General features: G+C 35.9%; 1 pseudogene across 1 annotated transcript; it reads right to left on the reverse strand.

The window, feature by feature from the left end:
* Positions 1-437: 437 nt before the first annotated feature.
* LOC309653021 (vigilin pseudogene) lies at positions 438-24679 on the reverse strand (annotated as a pseudogene). The gene has a single exon. The product of its transcript is annotated as a vigilin pseudogene (transcript).
* Positions 24680-26009: the final 1330 nt, after the last annotated feature.

Here is a 26009-nt window from a genome sequence, read left to right on the forward strand (position 1 = left end):
ATGAGATTAGAGGTTGGAAACTTTCAGTCCCACCCCTTGATTTCTTGGGAGGGGAGAGGAGCTTGAGGTTGAATCAGTCGCCATTGGCCAATAATTTAGTCAATCATGACTAGGTAATGAAGCCCCCATAAAAACCTTAAAAGACAGCTTTTTGGCCCTTTTTTGGAGAACTTTCATGTTGGGGAAACAGAATGCTTCCATGTGCTATCAAACTGGGCCCCAAGTTCCATAAGGACAGAAACTCCTTTGTTCAGGATTTTGTCCTATGTATCTCTTCATCTGACTATTGATTTGTATCCTTTAATATGCTTTGTAATAAATTGGTAATTTAGTGAGTAAACAGGTTCTCCTGTGTTCTGTGAGCCATTCTAGCAAAGTAGTTTAAACTGAGGAGGGGGTTGTGGGAATCTCTGATTTTTAATCATTTGGTCAGAAGTACAGGTAACAACCTGGACTTGCAATTGGCATCCAGAGTTGGAGGGGGTTGTTGGAACCTCCAATTTGTACCCAGTAAGTCAGAAGAGCAGGTAACAAAGTGGGATTGGTACTGGCATCTGAAGTGGAGGGCAGGTCTTTTGTGACCAAGCTCTTTATCTGTGGAATATGATTCTATCTCCAGGTAGATAGTGTCAGAATTTATTTGAATTCTCAGACACACTGCTGGCATCTGAGAATTGCTTGTTGGCATGGGAAACCTCCACACACACACGTTGGATAATTCTTGTTGGTTTAGGCCAAGGTTTATTTTTTGTTTGTTCATAGATGTTTATTAGTTCCAGTGGTTTTTTTTGTTATTGTTATTGTTGAAAGGGCTATAATTCCTCCATTAAATTCCTTTTGCAAAAGATGCAAAAAATGCAAAGCAACTTCTGTATCCTTTGTCAAAATCAGTTGGCCCTATGTGTGTGGGTCTATTTTTTGGTTCTCTATTTTGTTCCAATGATCTATGTTTCTATCCCTCTAGCAAAACCATACTATCTTGATTACAACAGCATTATAATAAGCCTTAACATTGGGTAGAGTGATTCAGCCCACTTTATTATTTTCAGGATTGTTCCAACAACTCTAAGGCCAGTAGAATAGTTTACATGCCTTTCCATATACATTTTAGTAAAAATAGTCTAAGTCTGGAAAAAACTTCTCAGTGATTTTGGTATTATTTTCGTGAAACCTACAGATCACTTTTCAGAAAATTTACATTTTATTGTTTTGTTTTCCATTCTGTCAGCATGGTATGTCTCTTCATTTATTTTGGTTTCTTTGTTTTCTTTCATCAGCATTTTGCAATTTTTAGCATACAGATTCAGTGCATGTTTTGTTGCACATATATTTAATTATTTCAATTTTTGGAGCAATTGTAAATGATATGTGCTTTTAATTTCAGGTTTCACATGTAGTTGTTGTTAGTATATTAAAATGAGGTTGATTTTGTGTGTTGATCTTGTGTCTTGTGACCTTGCTGAGCTCCTTCATTAGTTATATTGAATTTTTAGTAAATTCCTCAGAATTTCCTACATAGACAATCATGTAATTTGCAAATATGACCAACTTATTTTCTTCCTTTCACTTCTGTATATCTTTATTTCTTTTTATTACCTTGTTGCAGTGATTAGAATTTCCAGTACCATACTGAATAAGAGAGGTGAAAGCAGACATCCTCACCTTGCTCTCAATCTTAAGGGTAGCACACTCATTCTTTCATCATTAAACATGATAGTAGCTGTCGGGTTTTTGTAGAAATACTTTATCAAGTTAAAGTAATTCCCCTCTATTTCTAAATTACCAACAGTTATTTTCATGAATAAATGTATTTTTTTCAAAAATGTTTTCTACATCAATGGATATGATCACGATATTTTTAACCTTTAGCCTGTTATAGTAGATTACATTGATGTTCAAATATTGGAACATTGTTGCAAATCTTGTATAAATCCCACTTAGTCATAGTGTATAATTCTTTTTAAGCATTGTAGGATTAGATTTGCTAATATTCTGTTGGAGACATTTTTGTGTCTGAATTGATGAGATATTGGTCTGTAGTTTTCATTTTCTATACAGTTTTTGTCAGTTTTGATATCAGGGTAATTACAAGTTGCATAAAATGTGTGGGGTAGTGTTCTTTTTCTTCCATTTTCTCGTAGAGACTATAAAACTTTTTAATTATCTTATAAATTGTTGGTGGAATTCTCCCAGTGAAACCATCTTGGCAAGGATATTTAATTTTGGAGAGTTTTTTAAACTGCAAATTAAAGTTATTTAATGGTTATAAGACTGCTCAAATTTTTCTATTTCATCTTAGTTGAGTTTTGATCATTTGTTATTGTGATGGTAATTTCATATGTCAACTTGGCTGGGCTATAGTTCCCAGTTATTTAACCAAACACTAATCTAGGTATTGCTGTTAGGGTATTTTGTAGATCTGATTAACATATAAAATACGTTAATATTAAGAAAGGAGATTTCTCTCAGTGATGTAGGATGGACTTCATGCAATCAGTTGAAGGCTTAAAGAAGAAAAACTAAGATTTCCTGGATAAGGAGAAATTTTACTTCAGGACTAGAGAATCAACTCCTGTATGAGTTTCCAAACTGCCATACGTATTTCAGACTTAGCACCCCCCACAATCAGAAGACTTTCTTAAAATAAGTCTCTGCCTGTCTCTCTCAATCTGGGTAACCCTTGTTGATACAGATTTTGGTCTTGAGAATAGTTCTAGAAGGTCAGATACTTAAGGATCAATTTTTCAAATTGGTTCTGCTGTTTCTGGTAATGGTTCTCTAATGTAACTGCATTTAAAGGGACTAATAACTCTATTTCCAGTGGTAAAGAGGACACTGATAGTCCACGGTGTGATGTGGCAATAGACACATGAAAAATATCACCACTGGATATTCGAATCAAATACTTATAAAGGCAAAGTTCTAAATGACTGTGGATTTCATAAGTTAGAAAAATTCTTGTCAGTCTTGTGAGAGGAATGAGATTTGCTGCTTGCTCCTAACTGTGCTGGAAAAAATATAGAATGAAAAGAATAAGCTCAGGGCTTCAAATTCCTAGCTCAAGCTCTGCATAAATGATCTTAAATTTTCTATGTCTTCCCTGAAAGAAATCCTTATCTCCTGCAGCCAGAGCTAAAATTTCAGAAAATTAAATACAGAATATCATCCTGCAAGTATATTAAATTACAGTACAGATTAAATTCCCAACCTCCCAGAATGTCTTCTTTAAACTGATTGGGGAGGAATGGTACCCTGAAAATTGGAATAAGGACATATTGGAAGATTTTAATGAAGCTGGGAATATTGAACCCCTAAATTCTGCTGTGTCTTCTTTGCCAATAGAAATAGCCCTTCTACCTCTCTCTGATGAGGTTAACCACACTTTGCTTGAAGAAACCAGAATGACCTACTCTGAGGTAGATGCCTTGCAAGACACAGCTGATTCCCCTCAAGACTTATCTCTACCACCCCTCTTTGCTTCAAGACAAATACCTAGACTCAGTCTCAGCAGGCTCTGAGAGATGAGATATAAGTTGTGACCCAAGAGGAGGAATGCTATGCTCAAAAACAACTGCATGATTTTTTACCATGTATACAGACAGAGATATGAGGAATACACATGGAAATGAATACTAAGAGTGTAAGATAATGGTGAAAAGAACATAAAATTATATCAAATCAAATTTATTGGTATGGACCTGCTAAGCAGAGATCCTGGATTCTAGGGGTGCTCAAGGAGTTATAAAGGGCTTAAAAGTTTATTTTCTTGATTGACTGAAACATGAACCAAATGGTGGCCTAGAGTGTATGAAGTTAAAATTCCAGACCTGCCTTGGCATACTGTACAGGAAGTGATCCAAAGGCTAGGGAGACTGGGATATTGGAGTGGATTTATTATGCAATACCTGCTCATGCACACTGGTAGGGTCAAGAGGACACATCTTTCACCATGACTGAGAGAACTAAGCATTCTTTAAGAGTACTGTGGTTGCTCTTTTCTGTAGTTCAGAAATTACAGTGGGAACTGCTGTCACTGAGCAGTCTACTGAATTTTTACCTGATCTGTATAAGTGATTGAGTTCCAAATGAATCAACAGAAGTCTAACTTGAATCACCAAAATAGAGAAGCAACTCCCATGGAGAAAGTATCCTACACACTGGCAAAAATGTATACTATTTCTCCCAGCCTTCTCCAAAATAACTTAAAACATTTTACCAGTCTGACAGTGCAGTGGAGAAAGGGAAATACTGACTTTGGGTGATCACTGGTCACTGGCTCTAAGTTGACACTAATTCCAGTCTGGTGGTCCACCAGTCAGAGTAGGGTCTTATGGAAATGAGCAATGGAGTTTTGGCTCAAGTCCATTTCAAAGTGGTCCAGTGACGCCATGAACCCATAATGTGTTTATTTTCCTAGTTCTGGACTGCATAATTGGAATAGACATACTTAGAAACTAGAAGAATCCCCACAATGGCTCCCTGACCAGTGGAGTAAAGACTATTATGGCAGAAAAGGCCAAGAAGAAGCCGCTAGAACTGCCTGCCTTACCTAGGAAAATAGTAAAATATAAACAATGCCTGAAGGGATTGTAGACATTAGTGCCACTAACAAGGACTTGAAGGACACAGGAGTGTTAATTCCCACCTCATCCTCTTTCAACTCATTTATTTGGCTTGTGAAGTATACAGATGGATCTTATAATGAAAGTGGGTTATGGTAAAGCTAACAAGGCAGTGACTCCAACTGCTGCTGCTGTTCCAGATGTGGTTTTATGCTTGAGTAAATTAACAAATCCTCTGGTACCTGATATGCAGCCATTGTTCTGGAATTTATTTTTATGGCCTCAATATCTGTTAGTAAAGACTACTAGAAGCAGTGTAGTTTCAGTTAGCAAGGCCAGAAAAATATCTACATTGTCCTACCTCAAGGATTTGTCATCTCTCCCCAGTGCTACGCCATAATTTGGTCTGTTGATATCTCTCTTTTTTTTTTTTTTGAAGTATAGTTGATTTACATTATTGTGTTAGCTTCAGGTGTATGGCAAAGTGATTCATATATATATATATATATATATATATTTATAGATTATTATAAGATAATGAATATAGTTCCCTGTGCTGCACAGTAAATTCTTGTTGTTTGTCCATTTTATATAGTAGTGTATATCTGTTAATCCCATACTCCTAATTTATCCCTCCTCCGCTTTGGTAAACAGAAGTTTGTTTTCTATGTCTGTGAGTCTGTTTCTGTTTTGTATATAGATTCATTTGTATTATTTTTTAGATTCCACGTATAAGTGATATCATATAATATTCGTCTTTCTCTGTCTGACTTACTTCACTTAGTATGATATTCTCTGTGTCCATCCATGTTGCTGAAAATGGCAATATTTCATTCTTTTTTTTATGTCTGAGTAATATCCCGTTATATATATATGTGTGTGTATATATATACACACACATATATAACACATTTTCTTTATCCATTCACCTGTTGATGGACACTTTGATTTGCTTCCATGTCTTGGCTATTATAAGTAGTGCTGCTATGAATATTGGGGCATTGGAGTGCATGTATCTTTTCAAATTACAGTTTTTGTCTTTTCCAGATATATGCCCAGGAATGAGATTGCTGGATCATATAGTAGCTTTATGTTTAGTTTTTTAAGGAGCTTCAATACTGTTTTCCATAGTGGCTCTACCAATTTACATTTCCATCAACAATATAGGAGGGTCCCCTTTTCTCCACACCCTCTCCAGCATTTATTATTTGTAGACTTTTTGATGATAGCCATCCTGACTGATGTGAGGTGATATCTCATTTTAGCTTTGACTTGCATTTTTCTAATAAATAGCAATGTTGAGCATATTTTCATGTGTCTGTTGGCCATCTGTATGTCTTCTTTGAAGAAATTTCTATTTAAATCTTCTGCCCATTTTTTGAGAGGGTTGTTTGTTGTTTTGATATTGAGTTGTACGAGCTGTTTGTATATTTTGGAAATTAGCCCGTTGTTGGTTGCATTGTTTGCAAATATTTTCTCCCAGTCCATAGACTGTCTTTTTGTTTTGTTTACGGTTTCCTTTGCTGTGCAAAAGCTTTTAAGTTTGATTAGGTCCTATTTTTAAATTTTTGTTTTTATTTCTTTTGCCTGAGATTGGTCTAAGAAAATATTGCTATGATTTATTTCAGAAAATGTTCTCTTCTAGGGGTTTTATGGTGTCATGTCTTATATTTAGGTCTTTAAACTATTTTGAATTCATTTTTGCATATGATGTTTGGGATTGTTCTAATTTCACTGATTTACATGAGGCTCTCCAGCTTTCTCAACACCACTTGCTGAAGAGACTCTCTTTTCTTCTTTGTATATTTTTGCCTGCTTTGTCAAAGATTAATTGACCATAGCTGTATGGGGTTATTTCTGGGCTTTCTATTCTGTTCCATTGATCTATATGTCTATTTTTGTGCCAGTGCCATGCTATTTTGATTACTGTAGATTTGAGTGTTGTCTGAAGTCTGGGAGGGGGTCTGGTGACATCTTGATTACCTTTTCCTTCTATAAGAAATCACATTGACCTACTACATCAATGATATTAAGCTGATTGGATCTCATGGGGAAGAAATAGCAACTGCCCAGGACTTATTGGTAAGACATTTGCATGTCAGATGATAAGACATTAATCTGACAAAAACTCAGACCCTTCTGCATCAGTAAAGTTTCTAGTGGTCTAGAAGTATGGGGCATGTTGAGATATCCCTTCTAAGGTAAAGGATAAGGTGTTGCATCTGGTTCTTGTTACAATCAGAAGAAAGGCACAATGACATATGGGCCTTTCTGGATTTGGGGACAATATATTCCTAATTAGGGTGTGCTTTCCGAGAAGCTATTAGTTTCGACTGGGATCCCAAAATAAGAAAAGGCTCTGCAACTGGTACAGGATGCTGTGCAAGCTGCTGTGCCACTTGTGCCATATGATTTATGAGACTCAAAGTTGCTTGATATTTCGGTAGCAGATAGATATGCTCTTTTTAGCCTTTGGCAGGTCCCTATTGGCATCATACAACAGGTCCTTGGGATTTTGAAGAAAAGTCCTCCAATCCTCTCCAAATAACTATTCTACTTTTGAGGAACAGCCTTTGGTTTTCTACTGGGCCTTAGTAGAGACTAAATGCTTAACAATGGGACATCAATTTACCGTGCAATCTGAGCTTCCATCTTGTAGTAGGTGTTATCCATCTCACCAAGCCATAAATTTTGGTATGCAGAGCAATGTTTCATGCTATAGACTTAATATTTATGCCCCCCAACCCAAATTCATATGTTGAAACCTAGTGATGGTATTAGGAGGCAAGGCCTTTGGGAGGTGCTTAGGTCATGAAGGTAGAGTTCTAATAAATGGGATTAGTAACCTTATAAAAGAAATCCCACAGAGCTCCCTATCCTCCTTCCACCATAGGAGGTTACAGTGAGAAGATGGCCACCTATGAGGTAGCAGACCCTCATCAAATCCCAAATCTGCCAGCACCCTGATATTGGATTTCTCAGCCTCCAGAACTTGGAGAAATAAATTTCTGTTGTTTATAAGCTACCTAATTTATGGTATTTTTGTTATAGCAGCCCAAATGTATTAAGACAGAAATTGGTACCAAGAAGTATGGTACTATTGTAACAAACACCTAAAATGGGGAAGTGGCTTTGGAACTGGGTAATGGGTAGAGGCTGGAAGAATTTTGAGGTGAATGCTAGAAAAGGCCTACTTTTCTGTGAATGGCCTGTAAGGGCAATTTTGATGAGAACTGAGAAAGAAAAGAGGAGAGCTATAGAGAAAGCCTCAAGCTTCTTTGAGAATACATGTTGTTTATTGCTCTGATATGATTTCAGATCCATTTGTTATGACTTAAGTGAAGTTGTTTTAATTTACTTGTTTATGACAAAGACAAAAAAAAGGTCGTTTTTAGAAGTAAAGTTGTACTGATATAAGAATGAAGTAAGTTGTGTCAAGATGTCAGCATCTCATGTCTTCTCGATAAAAACTTAGTAGCTCAGCTGCTGAGGGGCCCAGCTAGGGGCTTATCGATAAGAACATGTGGAGAAGCAATAGTTATTGCAAGGAGACATTAGAATAAATACTGCGAATTTGTTAGTAACATCTGAGAGTGTTGGTCTGGGCAAAAGCTACCCTTTGCTGATCTAGCTCTCTGAAGCTCTTGAGGAACTTGCTCCTGCCATGGCCAGGCTACACTTGGTTGATAGTGTTGATAAACCATGCAGCAGTCTCAGGAAGAGAAGGAACATCTATTCCTGTCTTGGAGAGGCACTCCATGCAGGCAGTGGAGAAAGCCAGGCAATGGTCCCTGGAGCAATAACCCTCAGAACAAGGGACTTTTATTTTTGCTCTGGCAGGTAAATGTCAGCTGTCATTGGCAAAGCTGTCTTTCCTGAGAATCTAAAGCTTGTAAAAAAGGTATACCTTGAACTTAATTTGGAACTTATTTCCATCATCTCCCATTGCCTGGAACAATAGTGTAGTTAATTTATCATTTGTTTGGAGTATGTTTATTTGTTTATTGGTTTATTAAAATACATTACCCTGTATGTTATTGGCTTGTGAAATTTCCACAGTGAACCTATGTTAAATAAACTATTGGCAAAGACAATTTCAGTGTCTGAGCATATTTGCCACCCCCAAAACAAAACAATACCTAAGTTGTTGTGACTACAATGTTGGTAAGAATATGAATGGCAAAGGCCATTCTGATGAGGTCTCAGATGGAGATAAGAAACACGTTATTGGAAACATGAGAAAACACAATCCCTGTTTTAAAGTGGCAAAGAACTTGGCTAAACTGTGTTCATGTTTTGAAGAGCCAGCCTTTGTTTCATTAATTTTCTCTATCATTTTCCTGTTTTTATTTTCATTTATGTTTATTCTTAGCATTATTTTTAAATTTATCATCTTGCTTTCATTTATCTTGCTCTTATGTTTATAGTTTCTTGATGAAGGAATTTAGATGATTGATTTCAGAACTTTCTTCTTTCTAAAGCAAGTATTTTGGACTATAAATTTCCTTCTCAATACGTGTTGTCATGCTCCATATTTTGATATGTTGCATTTCCATTTCATTTAGTTCTATATTCTTGTTTTTCTCCTCTGGAACATTCTCTTTGACCCGTATATTGTTTAGAAGTGTACTGTTTAATTTCCAATTGTTTGTAGACTTTCTTGTTATCCTTCTGTTATTTATTTCTATATTGATTCCAATGGGGTCAGAAAATATGTGCTGTATGACATCATTTTCAAAAAAAATATTGAGCTATGTTTTCTGTCCCAAGATAAGTTGGATCTTAATGAAGGTTCCATGGGCAACTGAAAAAATATTCTACTCTGATTGGGTGCGGTATTCTATATATGCTAATTACCTCATATTGCTTGATTTTGTTCTGTTGTTTTACATTCTTGTTCATTTTCTGTCTAGGAATTCTACAAGTTACTTTTGAATTCAACAAGTATAATTGTGTATTTTTCTCTTTTTTTCTGAGGTCTACTGTATCTATTATTAACAGAGCCATTTCTGATAAGTTTCAGTTAATGTTTGTATAACACATCTGTTTTCATCTTTTTACTTTCAACCTACCTATACCATTTTATTCGAAGTGAGTTTTTTTTAGACAGCTTTTTGAGGGATCATTTTTTAAATATTTATTCTGTCAATGTTTGTCTTTAATTGGTGTATTGAGACTATTACATATAAGGTCATTATTGCTACATTATGGCTTAAATATGTCATCTTATTATTTCTTTTCTATTTCTGTCTTCCCCTTCTCTTTCCTCTGTTTCTCATTTCTTGCCTTCCTGTGGATTGCTTGTACTCTGTTTTTGTGATTCCATCTTGATTTACACGCAGTATTTTTGAGTATATCATGTTATTTATATTTTCCTTAGTGGTTGTTCTAGTTATTACAGCATAAATATATAACATCACAGTTTACTGGTATCGACATTTTATCACTTTGAACCAAATCTAAATACTTTGCTTTAATTAATTACCTTTGTTCTTACCACATTTTAAATATAATTGTCTAATTTCCTGTGCGTACATTAAGCACTACATCACATGGTGTTATAATTTTTACCTCAACCATCAAATATGATTTAATGAACTCATGAGAAGGATACTCTATTATATTGCTCCTGCTTTTAAACATCCCAGCATTCTTCTTTCCTTTCTAAAGTTCCAAGCCTTCTTAAGTTTCATTTTTTCAATACTTTTTGTTTAGATAACTTTACCTATTAGTTATTGTTTTTTTTTTTTTCTTTTTTTGGCCTTGAAGTATGTGAGATCTTAGTTCCCCAGCCAGGCATCAAATCCGTGTGCCTTGCAGTGGAAGTGCAGAGTCCTAACCACTGGAGCGCCAGGGAATTCCCATTAGTTATTCTTTAAGATTAAGTTTACTAGTAGTAAATTTTCTCAATTTTCCTTTGTCTGAGAATGTCCTTTATACTTTCTGGTGAAAACGGTTGTATTAGGAAATTAGAAAGCCACTACCTTTTTCTGCTGTGCTGGAGTCAGGTGATGTGGAAAATCTGCTAACCTCTCTGACTCTTGGAAAACATGAGGAGCTATTTGGGGAACAGATTTTCAATTGGTGTTCATACTGGAGTATGATGGGTATCATTTAAAAGCTTTTATGTTCTGTTAGACCACCCTTTCCCCTATCTTTTGGTTAGGGAGAGTAGGCTTTTCTCTTAGTGTTTCTTGTCTGTGATTATTGATGGTTTGGGTTACAGATTTCTGCAGTATGCGGTCCAAGATATATGATATGTTTGTATATGATATAGTTTATATGATGAAACATGAAGTATGCATAAAGTAATTCTGCTGCACACTGAAGTACAATGCTTATTTCAAGGAACAGCACTTGTGTGATTGTTTTAGTTGCAACCTGAATAAGCCATTTTTTTCATGGCTACAAATTTTACTTGAAAAAATGAGTAACAAACAAGCTACATTTATTGATACTTTGGTATCTAGTATAAAATTTCTTAAAAATTAATGAAGGGAGCCTGACAATCAAAGAAAACAACATGCATCATTTGTTACTAATAATAAAAGATTTCAGCTTTTAAGTAAAAATTGGAATTTTGGAAAATGTATACCTGCCAGTAGGAGCTTGACATCTCTCTATTACTAAAGTTTTTTTAATGATGAGATCAATGGTGATATCAATAAATACAATGTTAAAAATATACACTGAAATGTGTCAATAAATAGAAGTTCTGCATGACTTAGAGGACTATTTTCCAAATTACTAATGCAGGATGTTACGAATTCTTGCATGGTAAAAATTTCATTCAAAGTGCAAGAGGGTCCAATATACTTTAATTTAACAAAGTAAGAAGAGTTTATTGATAGTTTCACATTGCAACTAACTTTTAAGAAATGATCACTTGTTGAGTTGTGGTATTGTATCTAAGATTATCCACAATTAGACAATCGAAATACTCTTTTCCATTTCTGCTATATTTCTGTATGAGGCCAAGTTTTCTTCATATCAGTCCATTGTAATAACATATCAGAATAGATTACAGAATACAGAATTAAGTATGAGAATCCACCTGTCTTTTATTAAGCTAAACATTCAAAAGACTTACCAAAAATGTCTTAGACAAAATATTTGCAAATCAGAAGTTTATGTTAAATAACTGTGGCAAGTACAAGTTCAGAATCAACTTCAATTTTCAACAAAGATCATGAATTGCTCTGGGGAGATGCAACAGCAGCAAATCAAAGCTGTAAGTCTACTTTTCCAATGGCTCAGAAACTCCCAGGATAAATATCCACTTTCCCTTCTTTTTTAGGGGGAGGGTGCTTTTACATCCTATGCCTGAGGATTCTTTACTTGCTTGCCTATCAAATCTATGCCCAGCTCCCACTTGTTGAAGCATCTGAGTACAGCAACAAATCATCTTAGGTGGATATCCTTTGTCCACAGGTTACCCACATATTCCCACCTACTGGCATCTCCCTGTTTATTTTCTAAAAATAAACCACTGAAAGGCTAGGCTTGGCCTTATAATTTCAAAATCTTTAGAATTCTGTGATTAAGTAGGTCTTTTGGGGGACAGATGGTCTTAGCCCATAGTCTCAAACATATCTGTGTACACATCCCAACCTCCAATTTCAAGCTGCATCCACATTTCTATCCATATTGCCTCTATAGTCAAGGAGAATTAACACCAACTACACAATCCATCTTTGGGAACATAGACCCTATGAAGTGGACAAATGAATTCTGAGGTGTTGGGTACCCAGAGTATAATCTAGTATATGAAGTAGTGGGTGTGTGTTGCTGTGTGTGCATATATGAGCAGTCTCTTTGTCTTGAAAGATCCTTGCCAAGTGAAAAGAGCTGTCCATGGACGAGTCACAAAACAGGGTCTTTAGGACAGTGCTTCTCAAATTATCTATAGTTAAGGATAAGTTTCTTTCTTTTCCCCAATATGTCACAAACCAATAATTTTGGAAAATACAATAAAAGTGAAATAGTAAAAAAGACTAAAAAGACATAGAGAGTTTACATCCATAATGAGAGCATAAGGAGCTCAGTAGACCCACTCCCTAATTAAATAAGCATAACTGCTGAAAATTAGCAAAAATAAAATAAAAACAAAACAAACTAAAACAAAAGTATAAACACTTAAAGCATCTTGAAATTATTGTAAACACATACAGAAAATAAAAGAAAACATTTATTCAAGAAAATCACTTAATCTCAGTAAGATCAGGAGGAATCTATGGCACTTGAGCCACAAAACACTCCCTCCCCTTCTATCAGCTTGATGGAAGCTGAACTCCAGATTGCTGAGGCTAAGAAGATAGGGCTTCCTTTACCCTCAGCTCTCAACAAAGGTATTTGGTATCTCACCAGGAGAAGCAGGCCACAGGCATTTCTTATTCTCTCCAAATGTGAGTTGAAGCAGTTAAATTCCTTGTGAGTGCAGCCAAGAGGTTTGAGGTTCCCTTCTCCTACTCCTTTCCTACTAGCAAGATAAAAGTTATATCCCAGGTATCATGCATATCATTATTTGTTATGGCTGAAGAATATACAGGTCTCGAATTTTCTTTATCCATTTATACACTGATGGGCACTTAGGTTGTTTCCATATCTTGGCTATTGTAAATAATGCTTAAATAAACTTAGGGGTACATATATCATTTTGTGTTTGTGTTTTTGCTTTCTTGGGATAAATACCCATAAGTGGAATCACTGGATGATATGGTAGTTCTAATTTTAGTTTTTTGAGGAATCTCCATACTGTTTTCCATAGTAGCTGCACCAATTGGCATTCTCACCAATGGTGCACAAGTGTTCCTTTTTCTCCACATCTTTGCTAGTAAGTTCAACATCTGTGTTTCCTCAGAGTCACCTTATATTAATGACTTTATTTTCTGTGTATGGGCCATACTTTCCTGTTTCTTTTCTTGTCTTATCATTTTGCAAAAACTAAATGTTTTAAGTAATATAGTTACAACTATGGAAATCAGATTCTATTCCTTCTGGAGTTTGTTGTTGTTACTGCTGTTGTTGTTGTTGTTGTTGCTCTTATGAGTGGTCATTTGAAGACACAACCTTATAGAAGAAAATGAACAAAAGCTATGAGGTGATCATTTATTTTTCTGCCCATCAGTGGATAGAACAATATTCTATCTCTAAATGAAAAATAGTCAATTCCTCTGTACTATGGCGTACTAGTGATATTCTAGCATTAAACTGTGAGTACTCACTTCTAGGTAGACATCTTTAGATGCACTCCCTAACCATTCTTAATTTAAGGTTAGAAGAGGATATAAAAAATCTACTATGATCCATTTCTCTCCTGTATCAAAGAAAGGTCCAAGAAGCAAAGGAAACTAGTCATTAGAACTCACTTTTAAACATGTTGGTCAATGGATTGATACCAGTAGAGAGGCGTGTCCTTATCAATGAAATGTTATTAGCAGGATGCCCTTGGTTTGAAAAACAGTTAATGGTAAATAATCCCAGAATGTATGAATTTTTGAGGAATTAATCCTTGTAAAATAATATATAATCTCTCTAACTATCTGAGTATAAAATGCATGTGGTTCATAACCTAAAATGCTCTGGGCTGTGTGAGGTCACTGATAACCTTACTTATAGCACTGTCCTTTGAACTCAGACCAAAAACACATCTGTTGTGGGAAGCAAATATCTCAGGAATTTATCTCGATGTTCCACACTATTTTCCTCTTTTTATGGGCCTGTTGATTGCTGGGATCCTTGAAATTATTCGTAAAGCTTCATACTACATAAGTGTGCTTATTCAAGTAAGGCTGAGTTGGTAATCTTATCCTGTGAGTTATTTCAAGGACCAAGAAGGGAACTAAAGGGACAAGTTTTGAATTCGTTTCACTTGTCCACTATCTCTTGGGTGGAAAATAATCAAGTAATTAGAATATGAGCTTCAAAGATATGTCACAACGTGGGCTTGCTGATCTTGTCTGGCTCTTGATGAAATGTCAAAAATGTTCAAAAAATAAAGAAAAGGCAGAATTATTAGTTTTCATAAAGTCCTTTGGGGCTCAAGATACAGAAACATCATCATCTCCAGTTCAAGAAACTGTTAATTGTGATTCTCCAGATGAAACAAGTTTGAAATAGGGGGAATTCTTCCTAGTGATTTCACAGACCTATGATTTTCCTTAGCATGTGGCAATGGACTAAATCATAAAACTGAAAATATCTGCTCAGAGGAGATAGTGAAGGCTATGTCACTAAGCTGAGACTATATTCCTATAGTACTGGAGTGGCAGATATGTTGGGCTCAAAAGGAACAAGAAAGTTTGTATAAGGAAAGTTGTTCAAATTAGACTTGGGCTACAACCACTGCAACTATATGAACTGCACCTGAAGTAAAAAATGTCTCAAATGACAAAATCTGGGGTGTACACAATTTGCTAAGGTAAATATATTTCCCAAGATATGGTGATTTTATCATGTCAAAGCTATCCTCACACTCATGGAGAGGCTACAACCAAGATTTTTCTGTCTCTACTTTCTACTACTCAAGTACTACTGAGCATCTGTTATAGAATTTGACTTTATTAACTACTAATCTTGTGAAATTATATGATTTCATCCATGCTTTCTTCTGGAACTTTCACGTTTGATTTTATGATCCACTTAAAGTTTCTACAATTGTTTGGAATGAGGAAAAGATAATTTTATTGTTTTCCATATGACTTTTCAGACATCCAAGCTGTAGTGGGTTGAATGGCGACCACCATCCCCCATAAGGCATCCTTTCATTCTCACCCTTGGAGTTTGTGAATATAACCTTATTTGGGAAAAGGATATTTGCAGATATAATAGAGGTTCTCAAGATAAGATTATCCTCAATTACCTTGGTGTGACTAAATCCAATGACTAGTGCCCTTATAAGAAAAAAAGGGAGGAGGACAGACACATACAATAGAAAGAAGATGTGAAGATGGAGTCACAGCTTGGAATGATGGATCTAAAAGCCAAAGAACATTAAGGATTGACAACCATTACCAAAATCTAGAAAAGGCAAGGAACAAAGTATCCCCTAGAGTATTTTGAGGGAATATAGGCCTGCCAACACATTGATTCCAGACTTCTAGTGTCTAGAACTGTGAGAGAATAAATTTCTGTTATTTCAGACCACGAAGTTTGTAGTACTTTTTTACAGAAGCCCTGGGAAAATATAAAACTACAAATAAATAAGATAATTTCCAGAAACATAAAACATCAAATTTGACCCAAGTAGGAAAAAAAACTCAATAGACCAAATGAACATGATAGAAAATACAGAACTTTCCCTTAAGAATCTATGAGGCCTAGATGGTTTCAGAGAGTTCATTCTATGAACGTCTAGAGTGTAAATAATCCAATTCTACTTAAAATATTTCAGAACATAGAAAAAGAGGGAAAACGTCCAAATTTAACTTTCAAGTGTATTTAATCTTTGGAGTTTTATTTCTTTTTGGAAATTTTATGAGAAGTTTATTTTTGAATTTGTGTTTATTTCTATAATGCTGGTTTTGTTTTTATTGTTATTGCTATTGTCTTTACATAATTTATGTTTATTTTATATTTTTTTCCCCTTAAAACTCACTGGCCTTTTTTTTTTTAAACATCTTTATTGGAGTATAATTGCTTTACAATGGTGTGTTAGTTTCTGCTTTATAACAAAGTGAATCAGCTATACATATACATATATCCCCATATCTCTTCCCTCTCTTAATATTCCATCTAATCTCATTGCAGATACTCTGATGGTTTTGTTGAATAGCATGGCTAAACATATTTTAAAATAAAATATAGAAGAGGAAATTATTTATTTAACCTTGGGGTAAATTTAATTAATGCATCAATCTGACTCATTTCAGTGCCCAATAGTGGCAAAATCTAAATTAACATCCAGTGGTTCTAGTGATCAATTGTTGATATTGGGGATGGAGCTCATGAGGGTAAAACATAAATATCTGGTATGTTGCTAGTAATGTTTTCCAAGGATGGATAACCATAACTCAGATTCACCTGAAGAATAATGGTTAAACTTAATGTGTTAGGACAAAAAGCTAGGGTACATGTCTATCTATAATCATAAAAGACATTGACTCAGTGGCATAAGATCAATATTATGTTAAAATAATGTCTACCAGGTCAGGCTAGTAACACCAGTTGTTGATGAAGATGTGGACACCCAGGAACTCATATACTTCTTGTACAAAGAAAATTTGGTAAAGCTTAGTTAAATTGCATATACATATATCCTAGCCTAGGTGTGTATGTCCGTTACCTTGACCCAAGCATCCTTCCTCCCCAACCTGCTATCCAGGCCCACCTTTGTAAGAAGAGCAGCTTGGCATGATGAAGCAAGTGATGGTATCAGAATTTTCACATTGTCATGCAAAGTCTTTAATTCTAAATGCCAAAGCAAAACCAAAACAAAACAAAATTAAGAGATATTAAATGTTCGGTAACACTAGACATTTGCGGTGTTTTGAAAAGGCAATATGCACGTATACAGAAGCTTGAGACTATTTAAAAGAAAGTGAGCCACTCCTTAAAATTTGGTCATCATCATTGATATTAAGGTCTGTCTCCATTTCCCCTCCCTTGACAAACCCTCATATCCCATATAAGGGTGTTTTTCAGATCAATTCATCTAACTATAGCTGCATCAGACCCAGAGAGCATTTGGATATAGAAAGTTTACTGGAAAATCATCTTAGAATGAACACCTGTTGGAGAATGAACAAAGCAGAATTGGGCAGAAAGTTTAATGTTGATGCAGTCCCAACAAAGGAGTCATCTGAGCTCACAGTGAGCGCTAGACTTAAGATGGCCAAGCAGAATTGTCCTAAAATGAGGAAACAGGGCTGGGTTGACTACTCATTGGATTGATGCTACCCCTGGGAAGGAGACATGCCTTGGGCAAGGTGGCTCACTTCAGATGAGGAAAATGCTGGTGGTGGGTAGATGTAAACACTAGACATCGGCTGTTTACAGCAGCATCTGAATGAGTAGTAAGTGCTTCTATCCTACAGGCAGGATCTTATTGGTGACCCACAGAATTCACTAAAATAACACTTGTTACCGTTACCGTAAGGTTTTACCAGACTTAGTAGGTCACTGGAAAATAGATGAAAATACAGTCTCTTCTTGGGTTTGACATTTTTCCCCAAGGAAGCCTTTTGTAAAGTATGTCTGGGGAATGAAAAAAAAAAAATCATGGAAGTCTCAATTTACCAAATTGCAATTAGAAACATCATCTGAAAAACCAAAGCAATTCTAAGTAACCTGATAAATTTTTTACATTCCTTGGCCTTTCATATCCCTTCTAACATCACTGCTATGTTAATTTTGATATGCAATCACTCCAACACCACAGCCAGCACCTAATCATGATATCCAAAGTTTATTTTTCTTTCTATTCTATAAGCCACACTAAATGAACATTTTGGTTGTAGGCAAAGTATCTGTTTGCACTCTACAAAAGAGAAGATCAGGAGTAATGCAAATAAGAATACATGAAAAAAAGGGTAAAAATAGCACAATCAGTTTTAGTTTTTGTGAAGTCAAACTTTATGCCTTGGGACGATGACACAGATGTAATCTCCTTGCCACATTATTGAGTTCTCATAATGAAAGTTAAGTGAACAATCACATGCTAAGCAGATCATGAAATTCAGGAAGCATATGGTAGTTGTTTAATATTTTAATGAAATACGTTTAAAACTTTACAACAATGGAAAGTTTGTCCCATAAATGAAATTTAAAAGGCAGATCCTGAGTGGAAATTAGACATTACATTGGTAATTACTGGACTCACACAGAATTGAGCACTTCACTTTCACTATAACGTATTTTGGAGGATTTAAGGAGAGCTGTATTGGAGTCAAAGTATAAGAAATGTACATATGATCCAGAAGCTGGGTCTGTTTAGAGATAATTTTTGACATCTTTCAGTAAGCTTGCTGGAACAATTTCTGGGTTTTGGTCATTATTTGCATCTCCAAGGGTGAGTCTTAGGGTCCACTTGAGGATCCAAGCTGGGAAAATCTTCAGAGCTGTTCATGTCAGGGATCTTTTGAATGGTGTTTGCAGTACAGGGAACATATTTTTCTGCAAAACTCTTGGATGGAGTATAGACTAAATCACACAGAGTGACCTTCTTCATATGCTCCTTCTGTGACTCATGCTTTGGAACAACAGCCATAAAATATTCCTCAAGACTGAGGATGTGATCAATTGCTTTTGTGACTTTATTAGGGAGTCCAGTCACAGTGACGATGTTTGCATCTTGGACTCCTCTAGGAGGGAAAGAGATGTCGACCTGAAATTGATTCATGATTTTATGAATGGCTTTTCCACGGGATCCAATAATGTGGCCATGAACACGATCGTTTAGTGAAATTTGCTTAGTAACTGTTTTTTCAAACTTTTGCACCATTTCCATTATTGTATCCCAAGCGGCTATGGTGTTATTTTTATATCCAATGATTGTGATTTTGTCTTGTATCTCATTGCTCCCTTTACTTGGAAAATAGATAGTAACTTTATGCTCTAAACAAATCTGAGCAATAGCTAACCCCTTTCGACCAATGATCTTGGGGCACTATTTGGGGTCTACTGTGAACTTGAGTCTGAAATTTCTTAATGATCGATCTTCTATTTCAGTTTGTAAAGCCTTGACTTGTTCTTGTAATCTAACCTTGGATTGTTCTACATTTGCAGCAAGGCCAGTGATGGAAATGATATCAGACTCGAATTCAAGTGCTGATACCTGTATATTAACTTCAAACTCATCCATTATCTTGTGTATCCCACTTCTTTTCTGACCAATGATGTAATGATGTAGATCAAAGGGCACATCTACTTCAGCAGTGACAGGAATTAAAGCCTTAAGGGCTTCCATGGCTGCTTCACACTTTTCCTTTTGGCCTGAGATAAATATGGTGTCACATTTTGTTGGGGAAATAGAAGCAGCTCCTGTAGTGCTCTTTTCCCTTTCTTCCTTATTTTCTAGAACAGCTGGCTGTTTATTGGTAAGTGAAATCTCTCTATCTGGGAATTTGATTTGAACACTATAATCTCTAGCGCTTTGTCTGATTCGAGAATACATTGGTCCCATGAAAAAATCATGGAACTTCTGGGGAATAACACATACTGTTGCGACTTCATTGTCCAAGTCCCCAATAATCTCTTGAGTATGTTTATTGACAGCTTCTACACAAGACTTTGCTCCTTTGATTGTGACTTTGTTACTCTGTTTTCCTGAACATGAAAAGTTAATAATCACACCACCATACTTCTCAATCATCTCCTGTAACACCTGGCCCCTTTGCATAAAAAAGTGCTGGTGATACATGGGATTTATCAGTATGTTGTCCTCTACCACATTATCTAGGTTTGTAATTAAACCCTCTAGTTTCTTTTGTGCATCTTTGACAGCCTTCTCTGTCCCTATAATAGTTAACAAGTCTTGATCCTTGTCCTCAGGGATAGGGAAAACGATACGTGCTCTAGTCTCTTCACAGACTTTGGGAACATTGCCTCCATTTTTACTCATGAGGAATTTATGATACTCTGTCTTGACATGGAGGACCACAGAATAACTCTTGGTTTGCTCTTCTACTAGTTGCAGCAGCTTTTTCTTGGCCATCTCCACATTTTGGTCAGGTCCCCTAATAATGACTCTTTGAAGTCCCGAGTTGTTTTTTGGAAAGTGGATATGGATACTTCCACATTCTTCCATGACTGCACCAATCAAACCGTCTTTAGAGTCAAAAAAGGATTTGTGTAGATTGGACGGAATAGAAATTTCTAGTTCTGAAATATTGGCTATATCTTTCTGAATTGAAAGAATCAAATCACGAGCCACTTCACAGTTTGCTGGCTTTCCACTGATGACAATATTTTCTGAGTCGCTATTTGCTGATGAAAGATTAATTTTGGTGTTGCTTGCTGCACAGATTTCTTTGATGTTTGCACTTCCTTTTCCAATGATATTTTTGTGAAGCCTTTTGAAGACGGGAATAGTTATGGAATAGGTACTTTCTACAATGTCTGTCACCACATTCTCCAAATATTATATGCATTTTTCTAATTCATTTTTTGGTCCTCTAAGTTGGACAATGTCACTTTTTTTTGTACTGGGTCAGGAAAAGTAATTAGAGCCTCTGGAAATTTCTTACGGATGTCATGTATCCATTCACCTTTCTGCCCAATGATTGCGTGGTGAAATCTTTGCTCAATGATTAAGTCCTTGTGCTCATTTTCTAAATGAGAAGCAATTTCAAGAAGTTCTTTTTTGGCCTGTTGGGCACCCTGAGATTCCCCCTCAATTCTGATCCAATTATTCTTTTCATTTTCAGGTGAGATTAGCACAGAAACTTTATTCCTTTCTTTAATCCCATTTATGATAACACCTTTCTTCCCTGTCAGGAGTTTGTGAAACTTATAGTCAACATTAATCTCTGCATAATCCATCCTGTTAATTAGATCTTTTACTATGACCTCAATTTGTTCTTTAGCATAATTAACATCTTCTGTCAGCCCTTCTATTGTAATTTTATCTTCTCCAGTAAAATTTATGCGAACTTTTGGCATGTTCTGAGTAATTGTAGATATATTATGACCTTTCTTACCAATAACAAATCTGTGAAGCCAAGAAGGTACAGAGATAGAAGAAAGAGTGTAAACTTTGGTATTTGAGTAGGCTTCAGTAAACGCCTTCCTTAAACTTTCAAGCTTACATTGATATGTCACAGAATCTGACATGCTCTGTGAGGGTGAGATCTCTATTGAAACTCCAGTTCTTTCCAGTATCTCCTGGACGGAATTATTCTGGGGACCTATGTACACTTGTACTGCAACTTCCTCTCCACATCTATGGATGTGGTTTTCTCTGTAGTACTGTCAAAAATCTTCTTTACACAAGCCTGATCCTGATCTAGTTGTTGCTTTTTTCCAGGAAAGCTTATTTGTGTCTGATTGGCACTAGATGGTGAGATGTGGATGCGGTCCTCCGTTTCCTGTAGGACTCTGTCAAAAGTTTTATTGCATGGTCCAGCAATGAAAGGATGAAATGCTTTTCCCACATCTAACCTTTCTTCAGCACACTTGTCTTGTTCAGTAGACATAAGTAAGACTTCATGTGGAGCCTTTTTCATGATCTCTTTGGTGCCAACAGTATTGATCCAGGTGCTGTGGTTAACTGGGCATAAGGTCTGAATGTTGGTTGCAGCTTTTCGTTCTAGGTCTTGCAGTTTTTCGCCAGTCTTGCCTACAGCAAAGCAAAGATGTTCTTTGGGAATGGAAGCTGTAGTTAAAACTTGTTTCTTAAAACATGCAAAAATCTCCTTCTGAGCTTTCATGACAGATTCTGGCTTACCAGAGACTATAATGTAGAGGCCTTGGTTTTTGACAAAAGTTATTTCTAGGTTGGCACCAGTTCTTTGCATGATGTCTAGATAGAATTTTGCTTGTGTACCTTCCTCAAACAGATTCACATATTGTTTCTCCTCCAGAGGCACATAAAAACCTTGAGTGATGACTGATGTCATGATAAGTTGACTATTATTGCTTGAGGATGCAGCAGGCTCCTCAGCATTTTCCAACCAACTTGTTTTCTCTAGGAGTTCAGTGAATTTATCTTTGGAGGTTGGAGTGTGGAGTGTCAAGATCCTCTTCTGAATTTAAAGCAGTAACATCATTATCTTTTTGAATGTGTCTACTTGGCTACTCAGTTAAATTTTCTTTGGAATTCATAGTTGATTTTTAATTATTTAGAGGTGTTGCAGCTACATGGTCAGTAGCCAGAAAATTCTTCGTGTAGCTGCCTTTTTGCATATTACTGTGTGGGAAAAATAAATATTGTAAAGATGTAATTCCTTACCAAATTAATCAATAAACTCAAATCAATAAAAATTGAAATCCTAATATTTATAGAACTCAAAAAAATGTCCAAGGTTCATCTATTCTACTGTTATGAGAGTACCAAGATAAGGTTCAAATTATAGGGACTGTGAGGAAACAACCACCATTTTGTTAAAGAAGAGAAATATATCTTTTGATTATTCTTATCAGAGTCATCTCAAACCTCATTTTGCCTAAGCCAGTGCCATCATTTTTTGACCTTTAGCACTATTGGCTGCAAATTATTTTTGGAAAAATATAATTCTCTAGTCTTCAATAATACAATATTTACAGGGTTTCCTTATTTTCTTAACAGCTTTTTGAAGAATAATTTATATACTATAAAATTCACATAGTCTGTGCATACAATTTAATGATTTTTAGTTAATTTACAGTGCTGTACAACCATCACAACAACCCAGGCTAAGAACATTTCCATCACCCGAAAGAGCTTCCTCATGCTCATTTGCAGGTAATCCTGTTTCCACACCCAGGTAAAACTAATTCATTTATTTTTCCTCTATAAACTTGCATTTTCTGGACATTAAATAAAAATATTATCAAACAGTATAAGAGGGTCTTTTGTACCTTGATTTTTTGCCTTTCCAATCCGCTGTTTGGATTCAACCATATTATAGCATATATCAGTAGTATATTCCTTTTAATTGCTCAACAATGCTTCAATTTTATTTACTTTTACCTTAATGACTGTTGTAACTCAATCTTCTTTCCTGGCTCCAAGACCTCCACTGGGACTCTATATACCCAAGTGTTACAGGATGCTCTTTTGGACTCCTTTCTTTGTCTATATTTTTTCCATATGTGATGTAATTTACACTCATAACATTGACTATCATTGACAGACTGATGATCCTCAAATCTACTGCTCCAACCCTGAAATGCAATGTGTATATGCATAAACCTTCTTCATATCATCACTTGAATGTCTAATAGTCCTTTCAAATGTAATATATCAAGTGAACTCTTGATTTTGTCCCCAGACTTTCTTCTCTTGGAATATTCTGAAACTAAGAAAATGTCCCCTGGGTTTTCTCCTATTTCTCAGGCCAAGTACTTGGCATCATCTTTGACATCTCACTTTCTCTCACATAACACATGTAAAGTAAGAGCATTCCTGTTAATCTAAGTCTGACCTATTCTCATCATTTCCAATCTGCATTCCTAGTTTAAGCCAGCGTGTCAATACTGTAACAAGTATTGAATTGCTATACCACTCCTACTCTTGGCTTCTTATGACCTATTTTCTACAAAACATTCAAATAAGAGGTGATGTCAGCATCACTGTGGTATAAAACATTCTTCTTTTTGTCTCCCTTTTTAAACAATGAATTAAACATCCATCCATGAACAAAAACACCTTTGTGGGAGTTGTGGGATCCAGCACAGTATACCAAGGGATATGGAAGGAGTCTCACCCACCTGTGCGTCTGGTAGGAGGTAGACAGATATCAGTATGGGCTGTGGAACTAGAAGAGCCAGCAAACCTGCCCCAACCCCTCTCACCACAGTCAAAAAAAAAAAAAAAAAAAAAACCATGGAGAATGCTGACCTGGTCAGATACCCACAGATGAGAGAGATTTTGCAAAAGTCCAGGCTTCCTGGGGTGGAAATTCCAACATGTCATTGGAGCAAAAAACAAAAAAAATCCTGTTTGGTCACAGTGGAGATGGTATCAGGAATTTTCCCAGTGCCACCCTCCCCCAAGGCAACACTGCACAGGGCTGAAATATCCGGCAGCTGTAACTTCTCCTGTGAGAAAAAAGGAGAGCACACAGTGCTCAGCTATCCCACTAGTGTAGGATGCTGCTGGAGAAACTCATTTCTTTCCAGCAGAACTCAGAGTACTAAGGCAGAAGTTCCACGGTTGAGAGGAGGAAGAAGATTGGGAAAAAGTCAGTGAATATCAAAGTACATTAAAGTGACATGGTGCCTGCTGACTGTGCTCAGGACTTTAGCAGGAAGTCCACCCAGGAGACTCTGGGAGTACCTGTCCTGAAGATCTCCTCAACAGGTTTGCAGGCATCCCTAATACTGCAAATGCTAAACTCACACCTCTTCCCACTCTGGCCGCATGCTCCCAAGTGCAATGGTGAAAGCAAGTCTGGTAAAAAGTGCTATCAGAAAAAAAGACCAGGATTGTGGGCAAGGGAGAAACCACAAACTTGAGCTATAACACCACCTTCTGGGAAATAAGAGAGGTTTCTCAGGAACAAGAAAATAAAGGACACATATCATCACCAAAAGATAACAATAAATCTCCAATAACTGATTTCAATGGCAGATTTTCGCAATTTAGCTGATAAAGAATTCAAAATAGTTGTTTTGAAGAAACCCAGTGAGATACAAGAAAACTCAGAAAGACAATTCAATGAAATCAGGAAAAAAATACATAAACAAAATATATACTGAAGACATAGAAAATGTAATAAGAACCAAACAGAAATTGTGGAGCTGAAGAATTCAATGAATTAAATGAGAAATGCAATAGAGAGCATCTGCATCAGAGTAAAGCAAATGGAAGAAAGAATTGAAAGAACGGAAGTGAGCTAAAGGACAGGAATTTTGAAACAACCCAGTCAAAGTTGAGCAACAACAAAAATGAATGGGGAAAGAACAACAACAAAAGCCTAAGTGATCTATGTGATTCCACCAAGAGACAATAATTAGAATAATCAGGATCCCAAAAGGAGAAGAGAGGGAGAAAGGGGCAGAAACTTTATTTAAAGAAATAATAGCTGAGAACTTCCCAAACCCGGAGTGAGACTTGAAAGTTCAAGTTGACAAAGTTAATAGATAATTCTATTATCTCAGTGCAATAGTATGTTCTCCAAGACACATTAGATGAAACTGTGAAAAATCAAAGATAGAGAATCCTAAAAGGAACCAGGTGGGGGGAAATTGTAACTCTTTAAAAGGAAACCTCCATTAGGCAATCAGCAGATTTCTCAGCAGAAACCCTACAGGCCAGGGGAGAGTGTAATAACATGTTTAAAGTGTTGAATGAAAAATTTGCAAACCAAGAATATTCTATCTGGTAAAGTTATCCTTCAGATATGAAGGAGAAATGAAGACTTTTCTTGCCAAAAATCTGAGAGCATTTATCACTGCAAGACCTGCCTTTGAAGAAATGCTAAAAGGATTTCTATAAGCTTAAATGAAATGACACTATTCAGTGACATGAAAACACTTGAAAGTATACAACACATGGTAAAGGTAAATATACAGTCACACTTAGAAAACTGCAACTCTTAATAGGATTGTGTGTTAACCACTTAACTATAATATAAAAGTTAAAGAAGACTATTAAAAATAATTATAGCTACTATAATTTGTTAACAAATATACAATATAAAAGGAGGTAAATTGTGACATCAAAAATAAAAGACAGGGAGTAAAAGAACGAAGTTTTTGTAAGTGATCAAAATTAAGTTGCTATCGCCTTGAAATGGACTGTTTTCTCTATGAAATATTTTATGTAAGTCTCATGGTAACTACAAAGCAAAATCTTAGAGTAAATGA

The sequence above is a fragment of the Balaenoptera physalus genome (assembly GCF_965194825.1).
Source record: "Balaenoptera physalus genome assembly, chromosome: X".
Classification (NCBI taxonomy): Eukaryota; Metazoa; Chordata; class Mammalia; order Artiodactyla; family Balaenopteridae; genus Balaenoptera; species Balaenoptera physalus.